This window comes from Zingiber officinale, chromosome 4A, assembly GCF_018446385.1.
Source record: "Zingiber officinale cultivar Zhangliang chromosome 4A, Zo_v1.1, whole genome shotgun sequence".
NCBI classification, from domain to species: domain Eukaryota; kingdom Viridiplantae; phylum Streptophyta; class Magnoliopsida; order Zingiberales; family Zingiberaceae; genus Zingiber; species Zingiber officinale.
Genome location: NC_055992.1, coordinates 78,740,811 through 78,749,902, shown reverse-complemented (window position 1 = coordinate 78,749,902; position 9,092 = coordinate 78,740,811). Strand labels below are relative to the sequence as shown.

The 9,092-nt window shown below is 43.4% G+C and overlaps 1 long non-coding RNA gene across 1 annotated transcript; it reads right to left on the bottom strand.

The window, feature by feature from the left end:
- Nucleotides 1–4,945: 4,945 nt before the first annotated feature.
- On the bottom strand, nt 4,946–8,016 carry LOC121973385. Its single transcript, XR_006109567.1, has 3 exons — nt 7,744–8,016; nt 5,317–5,361; nt 4,946–5,243 (listed from the first exon to the last, which is right to left on the bottom strand). It is a non-coding gene; the product is annotated as an uncharacterized LOC121973385 (long non-coding RNA).
- Between the last annotated feature and the right edge of the window lie 1,076 nt (nt 8,017–9,092).

Genomic DNA, 9,092 nt, shown 5'->3' with positions numbered 1-9,092 from the left:
TCAAGGCCCCTCATACGCCGAGCTGCAGAAAGAGCTCAAAAAGACCCAAGACCTGTTGGCGGCTGAGCAAAAAAAGACGGCCGATCAGGCCCATACCCTAGCCGAGCTCGAGCGACAGGTCAAATCACGGGACCGCAAAATAAGCCTGGCAACCGAGCGGAAGAACACGGCTATCGCCGATATGGAGAAGAAGAATGTCGAGGCTCAGGGCTTGGAGCAAAGAGTCAAGGAGCTGATGGAGCAGCTAGATGGTGAGAAGGCAAGCCGCTCGGCCGAGGCGATTAAACACAAAGATGAATTGAAGGCATTGCAGGAGTCTCTCGAAGCTTCTCAAGTCGCCTTCAAGGAATACCAAGAGGCGGAACCTCGCCGAGTCGCCACCCTGAGGCTGAATTACATCCGCTCGACCGAATTTTCTGAAAAAGTGTGCGAGCGGATGTATAATGCTTTTGAGCTTGCCATCACCGCTACAACGAACTACCTGAAGTCCAAGGCTCAGCTTCCCGACTCCACAACTATCCCGGCCGAAGATTATGTGGCGCTTCTCTCCTCCATCCCAAAGGACATTTATGATTTTCTTGAGTAGAAGTCTTCATGTAATTAGGCCGCTCGGCCAAAACTATCCTTGTTTTGTAATTCGACCGCTCGGCCTTAATTTCTCTAATGATATGCTATCCTTTCGCCTACCTTTTCTTTTGCTAATCAATACTCGTGTCGTCCGCTCGGCTCACCAACCACCGTTCATGTTCTTGTACTCCTCCCCGTTATTCGCCTCTCATCCCACTTCTCTTATGTTCGAAAGGGATTTTTTACGAAGTATTTTTCATAGCAAGTCCGCACGGCTGAATATATCCTGTTTCGCAGATGAAATTTTCACTAGACGTTCATGAAGTACTTTTGGTTACTTGGCCGATCGGCCAAACGACTCATAGGTCGACTTCTTTATTGTCTTTTTCTGGCCGGAGGGTTTATAGTCGCCGACGCGACTCGATTTTTAACGTCGGAGCTCGACGGTCTTCCGGCCGGGGGGTTTATAGTCGCCGGCGCGACTCTCGATTTTTAACGTCGGAGCTCGACGGTCTTCCGGCCGGAGGGTTTATAGTCGCCGGCGCGACTCTCGATTTTTAACGTCGGATCTCGACGGTCTTCCGGCCGGAGGGTTTATAGTCGCCGGCGCGACTCTCGATTTTTAACGTCGGAGCTCGACGGTCTTCCGGCCGGAGGGTTTATAGTCGCCGGCGCAACTCTCGATTTTTAACGTCGGAGCTCGACGGTCTTCCGGCCGGAGGGTTTATAGTCGCCGGCGCGACTCTCGATTTTTAACGTCGGAGCTCGACGGTCTTCCGGCCGGAGGGTTTATAGTCGCCGGCGCGACCCTCGATTTTTAACGTCGGAGCAAGACGGTCTTTCGGCCAGAGGGTTTATAGTCGCCGGCGCGACTCGATTTTTAACGTCGGAGCTCGACAGTCTTCTGGCCGGAGGGTTTATAGTCGCCGGCACGACTCTCGAGTTTGACGGTCTTCCGGGCGGAGGGTTTATAGTCGCCCGCGACTCTCGATTTTAACGTCGGTGCTCGGCGGTCTTCCGGAGGGTTTATAGTCGCCGACTCGATTTTAACGTCGGTGCTCGGCGGTCTTCCTCGGAGGGTTTATAGTCGCCGACTCTCGATATTTAATGCCGGAGCTTGACGGTCTTCCGGCGGAGGGTTTATAATCGCCGTCTCTCGATTTTAACGTCGGAGCTCGGCGGTCTTCCGGAGGGTTTATAGTCGCCGGCGTGACTCTCGATTTTAACGTCGAGCTGTCCCGTTCGGGGGGTTTATAGTCGCCGGCGCGACTCTCGATTTTAACGTCCGAGCTCGGCCTTCCGTCCGGAGGGTTTATAATCGCCGGCTCGACTCTTAACGTCGGAGTTCGGCGGTCTTCCGGAGGTTTATAGTCGCCGGCGACTCTCGATTTTAACGCTCGACGGTCTTCCGCCGGAGGGTTTATAGTCGCCGTAGCGACTCTCGATTTTAACGCCGGAGCTCGGCGGTCTTCCGCCGGAGGGTTTATACTCGCCGGTCTCGATTTTAACGTCGATGCTCGACGGTCTTCCGGAGGGTTTATAGTCGCCGCGCGACTCTCGATATTTAACGTCGGCTCGGCGGTCTTCCGCCGAGAGGTTTATAGTCATCGGCACGACTCTCGATTTTAACGTGAGCTCGGCGGTCTTCCGGCCTGAGGGTTTATAGTCGTCGGTCGACTCTCGATATTTAACGCCGGAGCTCGGCGGTCATCCGCCGGAGGGTTTATAGTCGCCAGTCCGACTTTAACTGCGAACCGCTTCCGTCCGGAGGGTTTATAGTCGCCGGCGCCTCGATTTTAATGTCGAGCTCGGCGGTCTTCCGGAGGGTTTATAGTCGCCGGCGCGACTCTCGATTTTAATGTCGGAGCTTGGCGGTCTGCCGGAGGGTTTATAGTCGCCGCGTCTCGATTTTAACGTCGAGCTCGGCGGTCTTCCGCCAGAGGGTTTATAGTCCGACGTGACTCTCGATTTTTAACGTCGGAGCTCGACGGTCTTCCGGCCGGAGGGTTTATAGTCGCCGGCGCGACTCTCGATTTTTAACGTCGGAGCTCGACAGTCTTCCGACCTGAGGGTTTATAGTCGCCGGCGTGACTCTTGATTTTTAACGTCAGAGCTCGACGGTCTTTCGGCCGGAGGGTTTATAGTCGCCGGCGCGACTCTCGATTTTTAACGTCGGAGCTCGACGGTCTTCCGACCGGAGGGTTTATAGTCGCTGGCGCGACTCTCGATTTTTAACGTCGGAGCTCGGCGGTCTTCCGCCCGGAGGGTTTATAGTCGCCGGTGCGACTCTTGATATTTAACGTCGGAGCTCGACGGTCTTCCGATTTGGCTGACGATGCCTTATACTTGCACTAATTTTCCGATTTTTTACTCTTGCATTTCATGTATACAGCCGAACGGAAAGTATACAGAATATATTACATTGGCGCACCTTTCACCCCGCCCGGTAAGGCTGGCGGTGCTTCCGCTCGGCCTCCTGATGCGGACGTCGCTTGTTGTTCAATCCGCTCGGCTTGCGCCTTCTGTTTCGGTTGTTCCACAAGCTTAGCTGCTCTTGCCTCGATCAGAGCGTCGAGCTCCTCCGTGGAGAGCATCACCGTATGCGGTCGTCCAGCTTCGTCCATTGCTTCCGCTCGGATGCAGGTGCGTTCCCACAGACGGCACCAATTTGATCCTGTCTGAACGCTGAATCAATGGACGCTGGGCACGTGGCGCTCTCCGAACTGATGACGTGGATCTCCAACCGACCGTAGGGGTCTCAGGCGAACCTGCAAGGAAGTCGGGCCGGGAAGGGGTTCCCGGCGATGACCCTCCGACGCTCAAGTCAGGCAAGAGGAAACTATGAAGTGACTTCGAATCTCCGAGAATGCATACCTCCGGCGAAGTGTGAGGACTCTTATATAGAGCTGTGAAGAGGCTTATGCACACATACCGAGGCGAATACGTGTCCTCTTACCATACCTCAGTATGAGCTTGTCAGAGGAGCTTGCCTGACACCATACTACTACAGTCCGAGCACCTCTCTGATGGGACGGCAAAACCTTCTGTCGTAAGGTTCAAGTCAGCGTATGACTTAGACGTTGGAAATGTTTGTTGTCAGAAGATGTTTCCCGATGTTTCCCTTGTCCTTTTGTCTCTTCTGTTCCCGCGCCGAGCGTCCGACCGGACGTAGGTACTGATCCGCTCGGGAGATTCCAGGTCGTGTGCTCGGATAAAATTGTTCACAGTATTACTGCTTTATGCCTCGGCCGAGCAGGCTACCCGCTCGACCCGGCGACCCTGTTCACCATGAGAGTCGGAGACCCGACTCCCCGTCGGGTTGTCTTTGCTTCCGCTTTGTCCCCGCTCGGCCGGTCGGCTCTCCCTTTTTCGATCGGTCGTTTGACCTTTGACCTCCACGTGACGTTAACTTTCCTCAAAGAGGGTCCCGTCCTTACTGCCGGATCAGTATTTATGATATTTAGCTTTTTGTCACTCTTAATACAATTTTAGATCTGCCTCTGATTGGAATATATACATAGGAAGAATTTATACAACTAGTTTTTTTCAGGAATATATTTTGCCCCTTTGGCTCCTTACCAACTGAGTTTTTTTTAATAACCCATATAATTTAACTCTTTGAATTGATTAATTTTAAAAATGACTAATCCGGTTTGATTCTAGAACAATTTTCTCACCGACAAACGATCAGCTTTCTTAAGTTGATCGTTTCATTAAAAAAAAACTCCCTATAATATGCCATAGCTATGTTCAAATCTTGAATGTCTAATTAATCACCTACCATACCAGTCATCGGCTGTAACGCTGAGACCTTACCAACTCCCAAGAAAAAGATAATTGTAATGTTTTTTATCATTAGTTTATTGTGGCTTCAAGCTCTTTCATATCTTGTAGGAGCAAAGTATGTAACATAAGCATTTAAAATATTAAGTTGTGATTCATAACCTCTCTAAAATTAAACTCTTATCATTGATTGGTTTAATTTTATTTTTCTTCCATAAAATAAGTATCATATTTTATATGAATTCTTACAAGTGTTTGCATGCTTAGTGCTTGCATTATTGAATTTCCTTCTCATCTATTTTATTTATAAGGAATATTTATTTATTTTAATTTTATTTAACCATCCAAATAAGAAAATTAAGTCGGGCAAATTGAGTTGACGAACTGAGCAACACAATTTATCACTTGGGCCTATAGACAAAGAAAGTCAAACTGAATGAATGAGTTGAATGACGACGAGGAATTGAGCAAGTCAAACATAAACCAAATAAATAAGACAAGCCATAAAAAACTAATTAAATGACCAAAAATAAGCCATGTACTCTGATTAAATTAGAGGAGACGAGCAATTTAACTCAGATTACGTTAGAGCTGGTTGAGTCAAAAAAGTTGATTGGCTTGACCAAGTAAATTGAGCAAAAATTAACCAAGTAAAAACATGCCCGATTTATAATATCAAGTATGCCCTTTAAACACCTTTGATAGTAGAAAGACAAATTTATTTATTTTTACCAAAATCTAACTGATGAAAAGCAAACTCTAAAAGACTAATCCTCCTCCCATTAGCCAAACACTGCCCACATCGTTAACCTTCCAACCATGTTAAAGTTCCAACAATTAAGAGTTTACTTGGGAGTTCGCCAGGGCAAGGTGCGAGGTATGTGATCTTCTTCCTACAATAGAAACGCCATTAATGAATAGGTAAGCCTGTGGCACCTAGACACTTCTTAAGAGAAGCTTACTTACCTCACAACGTCTATATCAGTGACATAAATGTACCCTGCAACGTTACTACAATGAAACAAAGATATCGATCAATAGCACAAGCTAACTTTGAAGCATATATACTACACGAGCAAAACCATTTATATACAGAAATTTAAAATTTTATTCAGAATGAACTCAAAGATGAAATTTGCAACCATAACTGATTTGTAATTACATCAGCGATATTTCATTTCTGATAACTGAATTTTAATTTTTTTGTCATCCTTCGGCTTGTAATTTAGGTATCACATGGTCCATACATAATTATAATCTGAGCAGAAAAGAAAAAAACAGCAAATTAAAGACCCTACCATATTTCTTCTAACCCATGTGTCCAGGTATTTCTACCATTCATTCACTTGGAGGTGGTCAGCCAACCCGCATGAAAGTTTCTCACCGACCACCAGATAAATCCAGGAAGCGTAGATGAATAATTAAAGACCCTACCATGATTGTATTAAGGATGGTAATTTTAGCCGCACAGTTAAATCAACATCAATGAGGCAACCTTCTCCAATGCCATCTCATCATGATCTACAAGTTGGATATCAATAAGAGAATCAGGCTTAGCACCCTATCGTCACCTAGTGTTGATACTCTTTACTCTAAGGGAGGGTAAGGAACGGAAGGTGCAAAGAGAAGGGGGAAGAGAAGACGAAGAGAGGAGAGAAGAAAACTGTTTACTTAATTTTGAAAAAAAAAACAAAAAGGGAAAGAGTGAGAATGAAATAAAAAATGATAAAAAAAAAAATAATCCGATGCACATGAAGCTCCTGCCAATGTGGAGTCCCAAGGAAGGATCTTTATCCTGTTTCAATGAGGCAACCTTATCCAATGACATCTCATCATGATCTACAAGTTGGATATGAATAAGAGAATCAGGCTCAAAACCCTACCATCACCTAGTGTTGATACTCTTTACTTTAAGGCAGGGAATGGAACGGAAGGTGCGAAAAGAAGGGGGAAGAAAAGAGGAAGAGAGGAGGGAAGAAATTGTTTGCTTAATTTTGAAAAAAAACAAAGAGGGAAAGAGAGTGAGAATGAAATAAAAAATGATAAAAAAAAAAAGTCCGGTGCACACGAAGCTCCTGCCAATGAGGGGTCCTGAGAAAGGGTTTTTATCCTATTTTACAAGAGGCCGTTTCTGAGACTTGAACTCATGACCTCAAGGTCACATGATAATAATTTTACCATTACGCCGCAGCGGAGTGAGATTGAAATACACAAGTAAATTCCCCTTTTCCCTTTTGATCTCCTCTCCTTCCCAAGCACACCCAACCTAACTCCAAGGTCAGCAAGCACCATAACCCCCATTCTATCCTATTTGTCCAAGAGCCTCAATAGTCAATTCGCCAACTGCCCAAACACATAGGCACCGACATGAACCTTGATGAAGCCTCCTCTCCCTTCTAACAACAACGGCAGGGATGTGTCTTGCTGCTGCTGAGGGTCAACAGAGAGCACAATGACATGTTCATCAGACAAGGATGAGGGATAGTTAGTATAGCTGTATAACCACACTAATGAGATTTCAGTTAACATCTAGGGTATAAATGCCATTTCACCAACTTCTGTCCTAGTTTCGGCGGTTTAGACAAAAGCAACTGACACATTATTATTATTCAAAGTTTAAAAAATTAAATAGTCAGTTAAAAGTCCTTTAAGTAATAAGTCAAAACTTGCAAGTAATTTTAATAGCCAGTCAACTTTATTTATTGCTACTTTATGTTTTCTTTTGTATATTGTAAGAGTCCACTTACTAGTATAAATGCGTTTGTTGTACTGCTGCAGTAAAAAATAGAAATGGGGAATTCTAAGAAAATTCTTCCTAGTGTGTGATGCATAGGATTCTTTATGTATGATGTCTAAGTCACTACCATCTACTAATGCTTTTTTTAAAACTAAATTTTGAATTCCTACCCACATATCTTCAAACTATTAAACATTCTTTTTGTGTTCCATCATATTTGGTATCAAACGAGCTGAGAGGAGTTTGAGGAAAGTTAATTGATAGTGAGCAAATTAAGATACTCATTCATGTGGCCACCAATGTGCAAAATTGCCCAATTTATCAGCCTATTGAACGATGCAAGTGACCACGTAGAGTTGGAAAGACAAGTGGATGAGCAATTGCCAAAGGGTTTAATTTGTGAAAGTCTAAACTCATATGCTGTGCCTGCATTGTTGGCATAAAAACAAAAAATAGTAGTTGGCGCATGTGTATTAACAGCCATGCGATCAACAAAATCACCATCACATATTGATTCCCAATTATCCAACATGACGATATGTTGCATATGTTGGTTGGTTCTTTTATTTTCAAAAATTGATTTGAAAAGTGAGTATCATAAAATACACATAAGGCTTAGAGATGAATGAAAAATAACTTATAAAACTAAAGACAACCTTTATGCATGACTCGTTATGTCTTTTGATCTTTCCTATGCTTCTACTATATTCATGCGCCAAGTACTACAATATTTTATCAAAATAATATGTTATTTATTTGACATCTCAATTTATAGCAAGAGTAGAGAAAATCATCTTACACATTTTGTACAAGTTATGAGAATTCTTCGCAAGGAGAAGCGCTCTACATAAACTTAAAAAAAATGCTCCTTTATGATTTCATTTGTGGTATTCTCTTCAGTTTTGTGGTGTCAACTTACAAATTAAAAGCCAAACTAGACAAGGTAAAAGCAATTCAGAGTAGCCAATGCTACAAGAAGCCAGGCACTTTCATAACCTAGCAATGTTTATTGACTATTCAGAAAAAATGTCAGCACTAATATGACCCCTCTAGCTGACTCCTATAGCTGACTGTATAAAAAAAGATTAGTTCATTTAGACCAACACAACTCCATAAACTTTTCATAAAGGAAAATATCAATTGAATCACCAATTCTTCAACTACTAGATTTTTCAAAGGTTTTTGAAGTGACATATGATGTATCTAATATTGGATTCAAAGGCATAATAGGCTAAGAGGGGCAGCCTATTGTATTTTTAAATGAAAAGCTGAATGAAGCAAATCAATCATATTTCACTTGAGACAAAATTTTATGCACTAGTGTAAGCTTTGCGCCACTGGCGACATTTCCTCCTTCCACGAGTTTGTTCTATGCTCTCATCACCATTCTCTTTAATACATCAACTTTAAGAAAAACTAAGTAATCAGTTTCCTTAAGAATATTCCTTTGTAATAAACACAAATCAAGTATTGAAAACAAACCACTTGAAGCACTGGGTACAACTATCCATATATATATTCTTTCTTCAATGTTTAAACAAGTGATGAGGTTTGAGCTACTCAAGAAAGATTATCTTTCGTGCAAAGACCTCAACATATACTTGCTACCCTGTGGTGGTGGATTGTTTATCAAAAATGAAATTTTATTCCATGCAAATGTTGTCCACATTGCTATGCTCTTCTTTAAAGAAGTTGTTCGTCTTCATGGTTTGTCATTAATAATTGTTTCTTTCTGATCGAGATATGAAGTTGACAAGTTACTTTTGTTCGGTGTGTTGATCTATCTGATATTAGGTCCATATCTCCATTACAGCATCATATCGCTCGGTATAAGTTTATCGTTCTTGAGGTATGATACCGCCCGATCCCGAACTATCCTATTTAAGAGATCATACCGATCGATATTAATTCGTCTTCGTTAAATCCCCTTATCGTCCGATATTAATCTATACTTTCGTTAAAGCATTATACCGGCCGATATTGATCTATACTTTCCTTAAGTGTA